This window comes from Microtus pennsylvanicus, chromosome 13 (genome assembly GCF_037038515.1).
Source record: "Microtus pennsylvanicus isolate mMicPen1 chromosome 13, mMicPen1.hap1, whole genome shotgun sequence".
Classification (NCBI taxonomy): Eukaryota; Metazoa; Chordata; class Mammalia; order Rodentia; family Cricetidae; genus Microtus; species Microtus pennsylvanicus.
Window position 1 is genome coordinate 81,050,233 of NC_134591.1, and position 20,120 is coordinate 81,070,352.

Here is a 20,120-nt window from a genome sequence, read left to right on the forward strand (position 1 = left end):
GGCTCAGTTCTGCTCCTGTAGAGTTTGATGCCTCAGGCCGGCTCTGGCCTTTTTAATTTTTTTGCTTTGTTTTGTTTTTTGTTTTTCGAGACAGTTTTCACTATAGCTATCAAGCCTGTCCTGGAACCTGGAACTCCCTCTTGTAGACCAATCAGGCTGGCCTCAAACTCACAGAGATCCACCTGCTTCTACATCCCGAGTGCTGGGATTAAAGGTGTGCACCACCATTGATATAGGTGGGTCTTATATCTATCTGTTGCTTTCATTGGTTAATTAATAAAGAACCTACTTGGCCTGATAGGTCAGAACATAGGTGGGTGGAGTAGACAGAACAGAATGCTGGGAAGAAGGGAAGTGAGTCAGACGCCATGGAGCCAGCCGCCAGGTCAGACATGCTGAATCTTTCCTGGTAAGCCACCACCTCGTAGTTCTACACAGATTACTAAATATGGGTTAAAGCAAGATGTGAGAATTAGCCAATAAGAGGCTAGAACTAATGGGCCAGGCAGTGTTTAAAAGAATACAGTTTCCATGTAATTATTTTGGGTAAAGCTAGCCGGTGGCCAGGAGCTGGGCGGCGGGAAGCAGCCCGCAGCTCCTTCTACACACCATCACCCCATTTTTAACGTTCTTAAGTCCCTGCCTTCCTCAGGACTGAGCATCTAGAATGCTTTGCTCTGGAACCCTTCCCCTTGCCTTGGGGAGATCTCTCACCCTGTCTCTTCACCTGGGTTTTCCACCCTCTGGGGTTTCCAGCCTGTACTGCTAGATACCTGGTGTTCCTCACACTTGCTCAGGGCTGCCCATTTGGTTCAGCACAGGGGAGCAACGACCGACCGTCTCTCTGATGAACCTGAAGTCAGTAAAGACAGCCCAGCCTTTCACTCACTGTCTGGCCTCTCGTCTGTAATCACCTGGAAGACATTTCCTGCCCTGCCATTATCTCTGAGTCGCATGTCCCAAACGAACTTCTTATCTTTGCTTTGGCATCAGCCCTTCTTTTCAGTCACCCAGTGTCTGACAACCTCAAGTCTTGGCCATCTTTAAACATTAACTTTATTGTCTACCTCCTCTTCAATCCATTCAGCTTCAAAGTACATCAGTTCTTTGAAGATCTATTAAATATACTCCCTTCTCTCAATTTCAACCCAACTTTACTGGGACAAGTCCCTGTCAACTCAATAATAGCTTTCCAGAGGGGACACTGAGGGGGAGGCAGGCTGATGGCATAGACACAGAGTGCCTCTCAAGGAGAAGCGGGGTCTGCCAACTCCTCAGTCCACCTGCATCCCAGGTCCTCTCCTTACCACATCCCCCCCATTGAGTCTCCCATCTACTTCTCTCTTCTGAGCTCATTCTTATTTTCTATCCCACATAGCCATACTATATACGAAAACCTCTCAGATTATATATGGCTTCCTCTGGGAGGTTCCGTGTGTGTGTGTGTGTGTGTGTGTGTGTGTGTGTGTGTGTGTGTGTGTGCATGTGCATGTGGAAGCCAGAGATACTGAATGTCTTCCTTGGCCACTCTCCACAGTAGTTTTTGAAACAGGGTCTCTCACCAACCCCAAAGTTTATCAGTTCAATCAGACTGACTGGTCAGCAAACCCCAGGGATTTCCAGTCTCTGCTCCCCAAGGTATGGGTTACGGGCATACATTGCCAGGATCACATTTTGTGTGGGCGCTAGGGGTTCAAGCTTAGATACACATACTCCATAGCAAGTGTGTTGATCAATGAGCTACCACTATTCCCCTCTCTTTCAGTTTTTCATCTGTGGTGTAGGGTGAATGCTCATTTTACAGGGTATACTTCTGCAGTCACATGACTTGGTAGTTGCTCCACCCACCAGAGAGGCTGAACTTCTGTATACCTAGCTCTCCAGCTGCTGTCACAGACAGGATGGGGGACCCACACTTGTTGACTCAGCAAAAGCCTGGGGGATGTAGACATTGGATACTCTAAACTTGTCAGTTCAGAGCAGACTCATGGGAGCTCAGGTAAGCACCAGGAAGGGATGTGTGGCCTACTGTTTGATGTCACACTGCCTCGTATCATCCTGGCTAGCATTCAGCTGGCAGCGTGGAATCCACTCCATAACCGGAAGTGTTCCTGTCATGGCAGCGTGTTCCACTTCAAACCTATTTCACCATTAGAAATTGCACCAGAATCTTCCTCCAAGAGCCTTCTGCCCAGTTGTCTGTTCTTGCTCTGAACCTGCATTGACAAGTGCTACCCTTTATGTGGTGAGGAGTGGAGTCTGCTGAGAACCCTGGGCTGTGTCAGGTCATCTGCTCACTATGATATCACAGCAACCCTGCCAGGGAAATCTGTGTGATTTCTCAAGGTTTCCAGATGCCTGTGATGCTCCAGTTCAGGCCTGAGATGTGCGGGAAGAAGCCTGTGGGCCCCAGCTCCCAGGTTATATGGCCACCATCCCACCCCAGCCATTGTTCTATCTCAACCATCATCTATTCCCAGCTTCCTGGTCATCTAGCTACAATGTTATCCCAGCCACAATCTAATTCCTGCTGCTAGGGTATCCAGCACCTCCCACCCTAGCCGCTATGGCATCACAGCCACCATCCTATCCCAGGGTAGTCAGAAGTCTTGCTTTCACACAGCCACTCTCTGAGAAACACACCCAGGCTTATGCTAATTATAAATTCTCGGCTGATAGCTCAGACTTGTTGCTAGCTAACTCTCACATTTAAATTCGCCCATATTTCTGTTTATGTTTTGCCACATGGCTCTTGGCTTGTTACCTCATTTTCTACACATCCTGCTTACTCAGCGGCTGGCTGGTGTCTCCAGACTCCACCCTTCCTCCTCCCATCATTCTCTCTGTGGCAGGCTGCCTCGCCCAATCTCCTCTTGCCCTGCTATTAGCCAGTCTTTGTTAATAAGGAGCATAATCCACAGCATCCCAGCTTCTAAGCCATCTATCTATCTACAGTTTATCCCAGACACCATTCTATTCCAGTGTATTGATCAGAGTTCTCTAAAGAAACAGAGCTTACAGGATGAATGTGCAGGTTGTGGCCCAGCTTGAAGAATATCTATCTATCTATCTATCTATCTATCTATCTATCTATCTATCTATCTATCTATCTCCTATCTACACACACGTATGAATAGAACTTACAAAATGAATATATGTGGAATTTATTAGAGTGGCTTGCATGCTGTGGTCCAGCTAGTTCAACAATGGCTATCTACCAACGGAAAGTCCAAATATCCAGACAGCTGGATGTCTTGGTAAGTCTTTAGTATACACTGGAATCCTGAAGAAGAAGGCTCTAATGGCAGTGAAGGAATAAACTTGTTAGTAAGAGTGAGGGTAAGCAGAGAGAGAGAGAGAGAGAGAGAGAGAGAGAGAGAGAGAGAGAGAGTTCTTCTTCGTGTCCTTTATACAGGCTGTCAGCAGCCGATGCTCCCTGCCCTGTCTGCAGGCTCAGTTTAGTCCTCCTTACCCTCCCCCCACTGCATGCAGATGGATCTTCAAGGGATTCAACATCTGCCGGTTCCCTGGATGTCTTCCCTGAAGGTCCACATCCCAGTAGTCTGTTAGTTCCTGCAAACCAGAGCTAGAGCAAGGCTTGCGCTTGAAGCCTTAGTGGAGGGACATTCTGGGAACACCACAACTAGGAAAGGGAGGCGGGTTAGAGGGCGGGAGACAGTGTAACACGGGATGTCATTTCTGCTCTGGCCGAGGCCACCCCTGTGCAGCAGCAGGGTTCCACGGAAACCACCCTCTTGGAGGAATCCCTCAGAAAGAATAAAGGAGGGTCCCCATACCAGCTCAGAGTTTGTCAGCATAGAACTCTCAGCTCTGGAGTGGCAGCTGGGGGAAGCCAGGTCCTGTGCCAACACAGGGAGTTTTCAGACTCTCCTGGGAGGCAAACCTGAGGGCAGATGGACTCATCTGACCGGCACGACCAGATGTGCGTCAAGTAACGTTGTGAACCTCAGGTGAGATTAGAACAGATGGGCCCCAACACACAGTCTTTGACAGGACTTCAAGAAGTTTATCACATATCATATTATCAGAGGAAGTGCTTGCTATGGAGGCCAGAGAATGACTGACAGGCATTGGCTCTCTCCTTCTACAGTGGGGTCCTGGGACTCAAACTTGGGTGAATAGGTTTTGCAATACATGTTTTGTTGGGTTTTTTTTTCCAGTTGAGTCCGCTTCCCTGCCTGTGATTTCGTTCACTCTCTTCACAGTGGTCCACACTACCAATCCAATAGACGCGGAAACCCGCATGTCTCATGTGGTTGTTTTCCTGGACAGACAATATGCAAGTCTGAGATGCTCTGGATCAGGCTGCACAGGGGGCCAGGAGAGCAGACCGTGTGGGTGCCACCAGCAAACCTGACAACCGGCATTCGGTCCCCAGAGCCCATGTAGTGGAAGGAGAGGTCCAGCTCCTGCAAGTGTCCTCTGACCTTCACGTGCACAACAGGTCACATGTGCAACATCCCAAATAAATAAGAAAGGGAAATGCAATTTAAATTTTTGACATCCTGTCAAATGGTTGTCTGTTGGGGTAATCTGTATTTTCCCACCGTCCTAGCTTGCATCCCATCTGAGGGGCCACATCCTGCTGGGTGCACACAGACCTGGTTGTCTAGGACAGGTCTGAGGGATGTAGAGGCAGGCATGTCTCAGGCTCACCTGCCCACAGACGCTCCCTCTGATGACAGGACCCAGCTTCTCCCGAGTGTTGCCTTCTGGCTGCAGGTAAGATGTAAGTTTTCCCTGGAGGAAGGGCCTTCTGTTTGACTGCCTTTGTTTCTCGCCACTGAGGGCATTCAGTCTGACACCAGAGCCAGCTTCTTCAGTCTCCCAACATGGACTGAACCCAGCAGCTCCTTAGGAATTCCAGGTCTTCGGCGTCAGGCTAAGACTGTTTGAGGGAAGTATCCAGCCCCATAGATGGTGCAGCTGCAGGGTTCTCTGCCTCTCTAGTGTGCACATGGGCACTGTTGGACTAACCAGTCCCTATCATGCAAGCCAATCTGACAAATCCCTTTGTAATGCATATTGAATCTATTATTTCTGCTCCTCACTGATACAGGCAACATTTTTTTTTTTATCTCCATAGATAGAACAAATGGCTGATTCTGATTTGCAGGATGGGGAGGCAGATGCTGAGATGGTCTGGGAAGGACAGAGCTGAGCTGAGCTTGGGATCTCCCTTGTCCTCTGGTTGATCACTTTCGTCTTTCTTTGGCCCCAAGCCTCCACACACGCTGACCAGAGACAGTGGGCAGAGAAGATATCCCTCGGAAATGCTGCAGATTCCCGTCTCCCACCCACCAGGATCTGTGGGTTTCTCTCCTTCACCAGCTCGTCAGGCTGCATTGAACTTGAGTTTCAAATGAGAAGACAGCAGAGCTCAGAGTTCCTCCCTGCCTCTTCCAGTGCCAGATCCTGCCAAGCTGGTTTCCTGTGTCATTGCTTCCAGCATGAGATGTTCATTTGCTCTTTGAAAATAACATTTGGAGCCATTGAAACAAGTCTCTCTGGCTCAGATAAATCAAAGAGTGTGCAATGAGAGCTCAGGGTTATATTTCATTTAGAGGAGACCTGCTCTCCTGGAAAGCACCCAGGACTTCCCAATTGAAATACAGCATCCCCCTTAATTTCATTCTTCAAGCCCCCTGCCCAACTGTCAGTTTGATTTAAGTGGCAATTCAATCCCAAAGTGAACCACAGCTTTGGATGGTTCTTGTGATTTTTCTGCATAATGTTCCCGAGTGGAAGGACTTGGGGTAAGAGACGCTGCCATCCCAATTGTTGTTCACGTGAAGTGTATGGTATCAAAGCCCAACGTGGGTCTGGGTTAGGGAATCGGGTGTCTGCCTTCTTCACAAAGGGACCTCAGTGTGGTTTCCTCTCACTGGGAAAGTGTGAAAATCACACAGATGCTGGCAAAGATGTTCCATTAGGGGTTTTCCTCCATGGCCCTGGATATTCAATACAATGAGAGGTCCCTTTGCTGATTTAGACAGGAAACTGCCACAACACATAGCTTACCAAGATAAAGGGGAGCCAGAGAGATGACTCAGTCAGTAGAAATGCTTGTTGTGTAAGCATGAGGATCTGAGTTTGGATTCTAGGTCCAAGGGAAAGTCTGGGCATGGCCATATGCACCTGTGACCCCTATTCAGTGGGAGGTAGAAACAGAGGGCTCACTAGGGTTTTCTGGCTTCCAGCCTAGCTCTGGATTCAGTGAGAGACCCTGTCTGAATTCAGGGAATTACGTGGAAAGTGAGAGAGAAGCTCTTCTCCTTTGGCTTCCAAACACATTTATAAACACACGCAGACACAGTTGGGGCATAAAGACACTTTGCAGCCCTTTGTGCTTCTGCTGCCTCTGGTGACGGCAAGTCCGGAGAAGCCTGCTGGTATCCATTGGACCAGTCCGTCAGAAGCAGTTTGTGATCCAGGAAGAGCTGTATCCATGGCTCTCTCAGGGTCATTATCAAAACCTCATTGCCTTGTAGCTTCCCAGGAGCTATTGTTTGCACAGAATGGTTCTCAGCAATGCTGTTCTGGGCGACTATCTGCAAACCTAGCAGCAGGATGTGCGTACATTGGTTTTTCAGCACCATGGAGAGCTGGGAGGCGGGGCTCTGGCCTTCAAGCCATCTCAGCCTGCAGACAAGCCCTGTTATCCTGAACTCTGACTTCCCCTTCCCTCTAGCCTCAGCACCTCCCACCTCGTTCTTGGAAACCATGCATGGTTGGAGAAACACAGCCTCAGAGACCAGACATCCTACTGTATCATCTCCACCAAGTTCAAGGTCAAAGAGTTGGGAAACACTGGGAGAGCTTGGAAAAGAAAGGTGTGCCAGGAACTGGGTCAGGCCGAATGGGGAGGCACTCTCAAGCTAGACCCTGCCAACAAAGATGAGTGTGTGTGCACAAAGGCTTGGAGGAGCCCACCCACTACTCACAGGCAAGCTGCCAAGCCCCTCTGACTGCGTACCTCCTTCTTCCCCCAGACAGAAAGTAGAGCCTGACCACAGAGATGCCCACAGCAGTGAAGAAGCAGGCAAGATCCAGATAGGGAGCTTGGGGACTCAAGCCAGAGAAAAACCAAAATAAAAACACATGTATGAAAATAAAAAACACAATAAGGAAGCAGATGTCTACATCTGCAGCTTCTCTCTGCGCTCGGTGAGGGGCTGTGTTCAGTGTCCCTCCCTTGTCCCCAGCAGCTGCTTCACTTCCAAACCACAACAAAAACACTGCTGTGGGGGCAGTCACCGTAAAGAAGGATGCTCTTCCTGTTAGTGCAGCTGCACTGCTTCCCTGGCTAATGATGAGGCTCCCATCATCCTGGGATTCCTGGGCAGGCTTGGGTGGGCATCGGAGCTGAAATCCCTTTTCTGGAGACTCCCCTGTTTCTATATCACTTATCTTTCTTTAGAATAAATAGCAGGGGGGGGGCGATGAGGCAGGCTTTGAGGCTGTGAATGTGTCCTCTCTGGTCACCAGTGTATTAGGACTAAACTGTGAGTCCCGACAGATGCTGAGATACTAAGCCTAGTACCTAGAATGTGGCCTTATTTGGAAGTTGGGTCATTGCAGACAGACACTGAAATGGACTATAAGGAGTATTTGCCCAATATAAGCTTGTTAAAATGGGGAACTTTGGATATGGAGGTATAAGTCATATACAGAAGGGATTCACACCACCAGGAACCAAGGAAAGCAAAGGGGCTCAGACAGATTCCCTACGGGCACAGCCTGTGAGAAACCAGCCCCACAGGCACCCCATCTCAGACTTCTGGTCTCTGGCAGTGTGAGGTAGTAACCCTGCCTTGTTCAAAAGAATCCAGAGTTTAGCACATGGCTACAGAAGCCCTAGCGAGCTAATAAACACAGGTAATAAAAGCACAGCTGTGCAGGGAGCGATTAGTCACCTTTCTTATCACCATGACTAAGACAACCAAGTAAGAGATGAAATGTTTGTCTGGGCTCGTGGTTTGCAGGTGTGGTCCATCATGGGAGGACAAGGGGACAGGAAGTGGTCCGTCATGGGTAGGACAAGATGGGAGGAAGTGGTTCATCATGGGTAGGACAAGGGGGCAGGAAGTGGTCCATCATGGATAGGATGAGATGGCAGGAAGTGGTACATCATGTGTAGGACGAGGTGGCAGGAAGTGGTTCATCATGGGTAGGACAAGGGGGCAGGAAGTGGTCCATCATGGATAGGACAAGATGGGAGGAAGTGGTTCATCATGTGTAGGACGAGGTGGCAGGAAGTGGTACATCATGGGTAGGACGAGATGGCAGGAAGTGGTGCATCATGGGTAGGACAAGGTGGCAGGAAGTGGTCCATCATGGGTAGGATGAAATGGCAGGAAGTGGTCCATTATGTGTAGGACAAGGTGGCAGGAAGTGGTCCATCATGGATAGGACAAGGGAACAGGAAGTGGTCCATCATGGGTAGGACAAGATGGGAGGAAGTGGTTCATCATGGGTAGGACAAGATGGCAGGAAGTGGTACATCATGGATAGGATGAGATGGCAGGAAGTGGTGCATCATGGGTAGGACGAGGTGGCAGGAAGTGGTCCATCACGGGTAGGATGAAATGGCAGGAAGTGGTCCATCATGTGTAGGACGAGGTGGCAGGAAGTGGTCCATCATGGGTAGCATGAGGTGGCAGGAAGCGGTGTATCATGGGTAGGATGAGATGGCAGGAAGTGGTCCATCATAGGTAGGACAAAGTGGCAGGAAGTGCTTCATCATGGGTAGGATGAGGTGGCAGGAAGTAGGATAATATGGTAAGAGCTTGAGAGCGTTCACATCTCGTTCACAGTCATAAAGCAGAGGAGTGAATGCTGGTCTTAGCCTTCCATGTCCAGTAGCATCCTGTGTTGCTTTCCTTCCTTCCTTCCTTCCTTTCTTCCTTCCTTCCTTCCTTCCTTTCTTTCTTTCTTCCTTCCTTCCTTCCTTCCTTTCTTTCTTTCTTTCTTTTTGCCAGCTTGATATACTTTAATCATGGAACCACAAATGAGGAAATACCTCATTTGATCGGTCAGTGGGCAAGTTTGTGAGAGCATGTTGATTGATGTGGGAGAGTTCAGCCTACTCTGGGCTGTACATGTAGACTGTTCTTATCTTTCCTGGCTGCCCAGACTTGAATAATCACACAGAAACTATGTTAATTACAACACTGCTTGGCCAATGGCTCAGGCGCATTCCTTGCTAGCTCTTACATCTTACATTAACCAATTTCTATTATTTTATATTTTATCATGAGGCTCATGGTTTGTTACCACTTGTTTCTTGGGTGACTACATGACATCTGCTAACTCCGCCTTTTATCTCCCTGCATTCAATTTAGTTTTCTTGCCTGCCTATATTCTGCCCTACCATAGGACAAAACAGCTTTTTTATTAACCAATAGTAATAAAATGTATTCATAGCATACAGAGGGCAATTCCCCATCATCGGGCTGTGCCACACCTTGGCAGGTGGTCCTGAGGGCTGGGTAAGCCATGGGTATCACACCAGTGAGCCATATTCCTCCACAGATTCTACTTGAGTGCCGCTTCTGGGCTCCTGTTTGAGTTCCTGCTCTGAATGAGTTCCCTCAGTGATGGACCATATAAAACTCCTTCCTTCCTCAGTTATTCTTCGCCATGGTGTCTATCACAGCAACAGAAAACAAACTGCGACATACCCTTACTCTGTGTCACAGTGAAAACTGTCACCACCTAGGGCCAAATGTCTCTGTGAATGAAGAGAGAAGTTCAGGGCACAAAATCCTCCTCAAGAACCACTGAATGGGGGACCCTGCCATTGGGTCACCCTACCACCTTACACCCTATGCTCTTAGCTCTAAAGTTAACATCACTTTGAGGCTCAGGTGGTACCTACTTGAAGAGTGCTCAGCTCATGCCCAGCCCAACTGATGTGGGATGTCCCTCTGTATGCTGTGAATACGTTTTATTACCATTAATTAATAAAGAAACTGCTTTGGCCTATGACAGGGCAGAAAATAAATAGGTGGGAAATCCAAGCAGAGAGACAAATGGAAAGAAGGCGGAGTCAGGGAGGCACCAGCAACCACTGAAGGCATAAAATGCATTACTGATAAGCCACAGGACACACGACGATATACAGATTATTAGAAATGGGTTAATTTATATGTAGAGCTAGCCAGTAAGAAGCCTGAGCCATCAGCTAAACAGTTTGTAATTAATATTAAGCCTATTAAGCCTCAGAATGACTATTCAGTAACTGGTGGGCGGGAGAGAAGCCTCCAGTCACACCCAGTGGATGGTGGTAACACAAGCACCTGCAGGTTCTCAGGTTTCAGCATGCAGGGCTCCCTCCCAGATCAGCGGCAGCCTGGATCATTGGTCTTCATAGCCAATCCTGTATGCATCTTTGATTCCAATAAGCCTTTTTTTTTTTAACCAAGAAATGAGGAATGTGGAAATATCCATGCTCCTGGGGGCCATGCTTCTCTGACCTCCCTGTGATTGTTGGGAGTAGCTCCTGTTATCTGCTATGGTTTGGAATGCTCACTCCCTGCCCTACCCTGGAGGGAAGTGCCCTCTCACCTCAGCCCCCAAAACCCAGTGCTGTGATTATAGGCATGCAACAGGGTGCCCGGCAACACTTCCCTCACTGAGCCACTGAGCCATCTCTCCACCACCATCGCTGGGCCCTCACATGGGTCGGTGTTTCCAGTGTGCTTGCCTGCTCAGAAGCCCTTCAAAGGGAGATGCTGCCAAGTTTATTCAGCCATGTTCGGGCCCTGTGTTCTTTTCCTTGGCTTCAGTTCAAAGTCAAGAGCAGTACATGCTAGCAAATGGATTCCAGCAGCCCAGGTTCCCGCTCTCAGTGGTGAGCAAATTGAGTTTGCTTTAATGGTATCCAGGCTGTTGATTTGTTTAAATCAGTTAAATGACCGAAGTGGTATTGTTTTTTCTGCTTGTTAAAGGCTGTTATGTATCCAATTCGTCAATGTGTCTGAGGGCACTGAGCCCCTTCTCTGACGCTGAAGAGGCTCCCTGGGGAGAGGTGGCCATTTCCGCCATCTGCCAGCCCACAGCCTCACAAACAAACTGGACTTTAAGCAGGAGGACAGGGCCTCTGGGGATGTGCTAGGGGGTGTCAGGCAAATGTCCCTCTATTATGCAGCATGGAAGAAGGAACCTGGAATGATTGTCATGAAGAGGTAATTACAGGGAAGGAACATTCATTCCTGATTCCTGAGGGGACTTCTCAGCTACCAGGACTGCTGTGTCCTTAGGGGTATCTCCTGAGCCTTCCTGAAGGTGCTGTGGGTTTACCAAGGGAGAAGCGCTATCAATAGTCCTGCCTCGCTCTGAAGCCTGCAGACTACAGCAATGAGCAGCAGGGCACGATAGTCCCCAAGTGTGCTTATATCTTCAGGTTAGCCAACAGCTTTCTAAGTGGACTTAAGGACCACTCAACAGGAGAGAATTCATGTCTGGTACTGCAAACCTAACCAGTTGCCCCAGGCTGGCGAGGTCATGGGCCCTAGAGGAGAATGCCACTTTCCTGAACCAGTCTAGTTTCTAACTGACTTCTTTATACCCACAGGTAAGTGTTGTCTCATCCCTCATCAGAAAAAGCTTCTTTTTGTAGCAGAAATTATTCCAGAAATTTACAACCAGTCAACATGTAGAGATAAACTGACCACAGGGCAGTCAACCCTGCTGATACATCTACAACATACTCGCTACTGTAGGGCTCTAGGAACATCACAGAAGAAGGGGCAGCAAGTTTTAAGAGCCAGAGGGCCGGTATATCTGCTTTTATGTGGTGCCTTCTAAATATGGCAGAAAAGCGGCACCCAGGAAATCTCCATAAGGCTGTGTATGTAATGCCTGTACAGTGTCACCACCAGTTGACACAGCAGTGTGGATGGGGGCATCCCGCAAGGCAGACGGCTGCGGTTCCCTTCCCAGCTCTGTGGTTCTCTTACTCTGGTTCCCTTCCCAGCTCTGTGGTTCTCTTACTCTGGCCCGTTCCTGCCTGTTATTCTGCTTCACTGTGCCTCACTGCTCTGACCACGGATCTGGCTTGTCTTCCTCAAATCTTCCAGCTGCTGGGCTGTGGCTTGGTGGCCCAACCTACAGTCCCAGAAGTCTAGGGCTCAAGAGACTGAAGGAGGGAGATTTGGGTTCCAATACCAATCTAGGCTACATAGGGAGGCCTGGTTCACTGCCTCCCAAAATAAAGAGACAGGAACACATACCAGCTGGTGAGCCTTCCACAGAAACATTCCCTGAGGCTTATGAGCTTGGGACTAGAGTCTTCCCAGGTCTGTCCAGGGGGCCTTCAAATGTTTGGCTTCTCTTATGTCTTGGTCTACCTCATCTGGCACACAGAATACTTGGTCGTGTGTACAGCCTTGGTCCCATGGTCATCATCACACGAGAAATCTTAGAAGAGTAAACCCCCACTCCATTGAGAACCTCCAGACTGGAGGTAGAAACCCTGCTCACACACACTCCACCTGCTGGGTCAGAACACGTCTAGAAAAGCCAGAACTCTTTGGCGCTCAGCGGACACCACATGTGTCCAAGGTGTCCCCTGATGTTGATAACATCAACTATTTAGATAAATTCCCTCCCAGCATGGGGACAAGATTCTCATCCAAGATTCCCTCAGTGGGAATCTTTTCGGGCATTAGCTAGTTTAAAGCTGTTCCCTCACTGCCCCGGGAGCCGCAGAAGCGAGGTGGTGGCAGAGGGACGGTTCTTAGAGGGCTCAGTGAGTGCAGCGCTTGCCCTGCACCCAGAGGACCTGGCTTTGGATCCCCAGACTCTACATTGAAAAGCTGAGCACTGTGCTGCATGCCTTCAGTTCCAGCTCTGGGAACCCCGGGGTGAGAAAATCCCAAGGGTGTGCCTAGGTACAGCAAGCTCCAGGTTCTCAGCCATGAGTCCTCTGTCTACATCACAGATCGCGCATCCATGGCTTGGAGAACAGCACAGACAAGGGAGTGGCCTGTTGTGAAACAGTCTATCCTAGAAATGGTTACACAAACAAGACAGAAACAGTGGCAATATCGCTGGGCACACTAATGTACAAGAGGGGAATTTTGTGGAGTTCCACCCCTAGACAAACAAATACAGGCAGCTATTAATTGCTAGAGTATGGAGCACTAGCCTTTTCCAGGGATGAGAGCCCTTATTAGTTCTTCAGTGTAGAGTGATCAGCCTTGAAATCATTTACACACAACAACAAACAGACTTAGAATCTATCTATCTATCTATCTATCTATCTATCTATCTATCTATCTATCTATCTATCATCTATCTATCTTCTATCTATCTATCTATCTATCTATCATCTATTTATCTATAGATACAGATATCTATAGACTAAAATTACTCTATCTATAAATATCTATAGATACTAGATAGATATATTTGTGTATATATATACATACATACACACATTTATGCATATAATAATATTAAAAAAGAGGCTATCACCTTGAGAGCTAGGGGCATGAGACTTAAGGGAGGTTACCTGGGAGGGCCCAGAAAGACGAAAGTGATGTAATTATATTTCAATTCAAAATATACTGAAAAATAAAAACTTGAAAAAAGGGAATAAATAAAGTAGAAAGTGATGAAGGAAGAGGCCCATCATTGACCTCTGACCTCCACAACCGTAAGTATTGCGCACACATATACACACCCTTCTCCACATTTGCACATAGAAAGAGCCATGGGACACCCCAACCATGCACCTGTGGACCCTGGCATTCTGGGTACATCACCATGGAAACTTCTCGTGTAGCTCAAATGCTGTTGTCACCTACCCAGGCCAGGACACAGAGAGGTGGGCCCACTTTCTTTCTGAGTGGCTTTGCTGGGCAAAGCTTTGTGTGCTTTAGAGCAGCACCAGAGAACTGGACATACACTGGGAAGTTCATGGGTATGTGTGACCCTTAAGAGTTTCCCGATAAAGAAACAACCTTTAAAATCTGGAGGGAAAAAAATCACCTGCAAAGAAATTATAGGCAGCCCCCTTTCCCCAACTCAAATATACCCAGCCACTTCTGCTATTGACTTGGCTTCCATGCCCCTTTAAGGAAACGCAGACATTGAGCCGTTGGCCTTCCAAGGTCTGTAAGACAGGTGTTTAGTTACAGGAGGACCTGTCAACAAAGGGCTTTCATTTTTCTCCTGAGAAAGAACAGTATTCCACATAGAGTATAAATAAGCAGTTAACAGTTTACATAAACAAACAGTTAAGAGTCCCAGCGAACAATTTAGGAAAATCAAACTAAACAGGGTATTGCTGTACATGGAAAAGGCGGGGGCGGGGAGAGGAAAGTTCAGAGATAGTCAACCTAAAAATCAGTGAGTCAACAGGCGATGGCAGACACGATGGCTTCACTTCTGGTCCCTGTTACTCAAGTCACAGATTGTGAGTGTCTTGTTCCCGGTGTGAGGAGTGTTGCGGAGTACAGTGGGGATTCTGTCAGTCAGTGTATGTAGTGAGATCAAGTGTATTGGAAACCTCACTGTGTAGAGTCCTCCCGCCTCTCAGAACTGTCACCCAGGGTGAAATGTCCAGCACAAGACCCTGCCACTAAGCCACATACTTAAACACTTGCTTGTCTCATCCTGTTGTCTGGGTGTTCTCCAACTACCAGTTCTGTTGGTCATAGAGACACCACCACCACCAATGATGACAGTCAACATGGCCGCTGTGCATGGGGAAGCTGGGAGCCAGACCCATCATAGAGAGCCGACTGTGCTAACCAAGCGGAGTCTGTGGTCTGTGCCTGCACATTTGGTCCAGAAACAACAGCTTGTGCCAAATCCAACTGCAGTAGCCAGGTGTGAGGTGTCTGTTTGGTTCTATAAGTCTCTTTATATGCATTCTTTTTGTTATTTTTCAAGACTTCAAACTTGTATCAATCTGTGGTCCTACACTTCTTCCAATGTCAAGCTGGACATTTTAACATCTAACACTTGAAGAGACTGGATGTGGAGAGGCTGGTATTGGCCGTCTGAATGTCACTGATAAATTAAATACAATCAATGTGCAAGGTCATGTGGAGCTCTGTGACCGCTAATTCATCTCTCGCTGAATCATTTGGACCAGAGGACAGCCCACTCTGCTCTCTAACATCCACCATTCTGTTTCCCCCAAGAGCTGGGAGAATTAATAAACGGTCTCAGTGGAGACTCCCAGAAGGGCCGGGGGCAGAGGATCGAGTCCCAGTGTCTTACACCAAGCCTCCTCTCATTCCCTCTGCCGTTACAGGAGTTACACAACCACAGGGTCCTCTCTCTGTCCACAGACCACCTGGACATGGACTCTGAGACGATGCTCAACAGTTTCGTGTCACCTGGGTTGGGAGGTCGTTCTTAAGGCTCAAAGTCATTATCGTCAGACCCACAACCTTACCAGACTTACAACCTTTCTCTGTCTGGGGTCAGAGGGAGGGACACCAAAACAAAGGAAAGAGACACAGAAAAAAATGTAACAAAATGCAAACATGTACAGACAGACAGACAGACAGACACACACACACAGCACCCCCCACCCCCGTCGATATTGGCAGTTACATTCAAGGAAGGTATGTCCACGTGTCTACCTGCCAGGCTTGTTGATTTTTTCTAAACCTGTGACTCCTCCTTGTCTTCAAATCCCAGAACTTGTAGAACCATTCTGCTCGTACCTGGGAGTGCCATTATTTCTAAGCGTACTATAGAGAGTTATCTCCCTCCCAGAACTTTCTGGGACTCCTCGAAGAAAAGAACCCAAGTTTCTAGGTTGGCCTTGAACTGTAGGTGGCCTCATAGGTTGGTATTAGGAATCTGTATGCCTGAGAGAGAAAGAGCACAGAGTGAAGATTTTACCACCGAGACCTGGAGACTGGAGAGGGTGTCTTCCCTGATGGCAGCTGCCATCCAATGGAACACTTCACCAGGTGATGCTCCTGACGTGCCCTGCAACCCTGCATGGTGCTCGACATTTGAGGTTCCAGTAAGACCCTCTATTTCCCACATGTAGCGAGTCCTCCAAAGATTGAAAACTGGGCTCAGGGGGTCACAGAGGATTCAGTTCTCCTTGCTAATTTGGGAAGACACGAAGTGATGAGAAGGGTTGGATGAAGCCAGAAAGAGCAGGATGGTGGCTTGGAACGGTGTTAGCCCTGAAATTGTGACTTGAGCCAATTATAGCAGAGACGCACCAAGTGCCACCTAGGCAAATTTGCTGTGGTTGCATATTTTTCCAGAATCTAACAGTGTGCAAACTGAACTTCTGATAGCATGGTCTTCTTGCTTCTCCCATGACCGAAAGCGTCCCCAGTTCTCTTCAATGCAGCAACTTCCACACAGTGAGGCCAGTGCTAATGGGCACTAGTCAGTCCCAAAGCTGTAAACATCTCCACCAAAGAGTTTTATTGCAGAGTTTCAGAAGCCTGACAAAAGCTAACCAGGTGACCAACTGAGTTATGGCCCCATTAGAAGGAAGCTTCCAGGCAGCTGTAATTTAATGTCACTGCTACCTGAGTGTTGAGTTCTCCTGGGAGCCCAGATCTCTGGGGGATTCTGTTTTAAGAGAAAACCCACCTTCAAAAAAACCCACCTTAATCACCCTTTATGAAAGAGACCTCTCTCTGATGCCATACAGTCTGCATCTATAACCCCAGCAGATGTCAGACCGTGGAACGCAAGAGAACGACAAGAGCAGATTTGGCCCCGTGGGATGCACCAAACACTCCCTTGGCTTAGTGTATTAGCCTGGCAAATTGAAAATTATCTGTAGCATATTGTTCAGATTCTCACCCACACACGGAGACCCGGCACAGCCAGTCACATTTCAGCAACTCCTTCCCCACTGTCAGCAACAAGTTTAACGTCCTCGCCGTCAGTGTCCCGCACGCAGGTGCAAGGTTGGCCCTGTTTTCCTCCCTTTGGTCCAGGCTGCCCCGTATGTGATCAGGATTGATGGGTCTTCTCAAAACCAACTTGCTTGATTTAATCCAGCCACTCTCAGATGGCTCAGGAGGGGATCCATCAAGAGGAGAAGGTGATGGGGATTCTGGGAGCATTCATTGTCCACTCTGATTCATGTTAAAACCTAGGGCAGACTGTCCCACTGGGGTACTGTGACTGTGTATTTGCAGGGGTAGTGTGCAGCCTCATCTGGTCATCGACAATCCACAGAGAAGCGGCTCTCTTCCTGGCTGCTCACCACTGCCGTGAGGAACCGGGCCAGGCACCTCCCAGTAGCTCCAGGCTCATTCTGCATCTGGACAGTAGTGCACACAACATTCAAAAGCAGGCACAGCCCAAGGTCTTAGCTGGCAACTGGAGTGATCAATCCTCAAAGCAGGTGATGTGAGCTTATCTGCACCTTGCCGGCCACCTCTCACTTTTGCCTTGGGATCATGAGATCACTCCTTTGGCAAAGTGCAAGCCAAGAGCTACGTTGGACCCATCAGTTCCAGAAGATCGGTGTACAGGCAAGTTCCCTAGCTGGGGATCTCTGGCCACATGGTGAGCTCTATAGGTGGGCCACTGAATGTTCATGAACTGAGATCTTTCTAGACTTATTTGAGGGCAGCGGCAACAGCCTGTTCTTTTGTTGGTTTGAAGGCTGGTTGACAGGAAAGATGACAATTCCTTTCTCCACCACCTCCTGACATCAGAACCCAAGCTGCACACCCACCAATGACAAGAAACCATACACCACCTATGCCTTGTGCCCTAGAAGCCTGGTAGCATGTTCTAGAATTCTTCAGGGTCCCTGAAAACCTCATATATGATCTCAGCTCAGAGAGAAGCAAGAGCCCGCCTTCCTCACAGGCGACACAAGCAGTGAAGAATGCAAAACAGAAGGAAGACACCAGGAGTTTGGTTCATTCATGTGGGCTGCGCGGTTTACACTGGAAACAAACAATCAAAAGTTGTGCGACAGAGCAAGTCGGCAAACAGCTCCAAACCCAGCGCTCTCGGCAGACATGAATCACGGCGTGTTTGTGATTCACTGCTGGCTTAAAGACAGATGCTGTGTGAGAAGGGTGGACTTTTGGGGGAGTCCGGGGAAGATGCTGCTTTCTGGAACCAGCGGGGATGGTGCCTCAGTGCCTGGAGCTGTTTCCGATCTCAGGTCCCTTGCCCAACCTCCTTAAATCTAGTGGGCCTGATAGAGCAGATTGAGCGTGAAGAAAGGGCATGATTAGAGATGGGCTTAGCGAGCAGGGCGTGCTTCCCGTTGTAACAACAGCACTGACTTGACCCTGTGCTCTGTATTTCAGCTTTGCTCTCACCAGAATGAGCAGGGGGAGGGTGCTGGGCCAGGCAGAGCCTTCTGCAATGATCAGAACATCTTATACCCAGGTTTGCACTGCCTTTCTATCTGAGAGGTAAGAGGCTTTGCTGTATCACCCAAACCTGGACCACCCCTCAGTAAGCAAGAGGTGGCCTCCAGGAGAAAAAGGAGGCCAAGGACAAGACATGGCACCCATCATTTTCCCCTTCGCTCCTAATGCCCTGCTCTGTGGCCCCTCCACCATCTGTCTACTTGTGGATTACTGTGTGTGTTTCTGTGTTGACTATGCGCACCCACAGGGGACCATACAACCCACACACAAGGACGGGACTACATCCCTCTCACTTCCATTCCTGCAGCCAACATGGTAGAAGACTGATGGGCTAATGAGTGATGTCCAACCCCGATGAAACACACACCTCTGTGTGCAAGTGATAGCCTAAGGAATTACAGGCGGACAGGAGAACAGCGCCAGGCATCGGGAGTCCCAGTGCCTTTCTGACTGGAGCCCATGAGCACATCGGGGCTCATGTGCACCAAGCTTGCTCTCCTCAGAGGGTGATGGGCAACTGATGGGACAAAGAAAACATGGTTCCTGGTGCCAGCTGGGATGAATGACAGGAGACCTCCAGTCTGAATGTGGATGTTATGATCTAGCCTCAGCTCTGTCTCCCCATCTTGCTTTTCAAGAGTTTCAGAAGATCCTAGACCACCTGGGAGAAGGGAAACGATGATCTCCTCATATCTGTCTCTTTCTCTTCCTCTTTCCATGTATCTCTCCTCTCTATGTGTGTGTCCTTCTGTCTTTCTATCTCTGTCTCTCTCTATATACATATATATGCATATACCCACATACATATATTTATATGTATACACACATACAGACATATATATGCATGCATGTACATATCCCTACTTCGTTTATTCCGCAGAGCCAAAACAGAGACTGTACCAGATGTACTCTGTCACTAAGCTGATAAGCTGGGCATGTGATGGCCGCTGAAGATGGCTGCCCGCAAGAAGGGTACTGCCAGAGGCTACAGTGTTGCTGGGAGATATTTGGGATGCTTGAGAATTAAGAAGGCAAAGTTGATGTTAACAGTCAAGGCAACTTCCTAAGACCAAGTGCAGAGAGTTGGTAAGGGATGACTGAGGAGTCAGAAGGGATTGAAGACTACCCAGACTAGAGAGGACCAGAAGCCCACGGGAGGAACCCAGGACCTCTACTTTTCCTGTAGAGAGGCCGCCCCGCCTGCCTTGGGTGTCCACATGCCCTCACCTCGTGTGGGAAGCAGCCTTTGGGATGGAGTGGTACCACACACCTAGGTCTGTCTCAGGAAGTCTGGAGGCTTCCTTGGCTGTGCTGAGAAATCTCATCCGTCACACCCATTATTTAAAACCAAAAGTAACCGCTTGCCTCTTGGAACTGCAGCAGATGGAGACCAACGGAAGTGACTAAGCCTAGAGACGGGCTCAGCTGACCTTGCAGTGAGGTGGTGTTCAAGACCAAAAGCTGTAGTGGGGGACAAGTGGACACTTGCAATCGGCAAAGGGCTTGCTGACTTGGAAGCCAAACGGGTAAAACCTTTAGGGACGTCACCACCGATGTCACCCTCCTTGCATACCTTGCTAAAGGTCAGCACCTGAAGCAAGCAGCCAGACCTATCCTTGGAGGGCAGTATCGGCTAGCAGACGCAGTTCCAGAGGTGAAGGACAGAGGGGTTCTCACACTTGACCACCAGGCCCTAACGCCAGACGGTAATGTAATCTCTCATCTTACCCTGCTCACCCCAGAGCCCACCTCTGA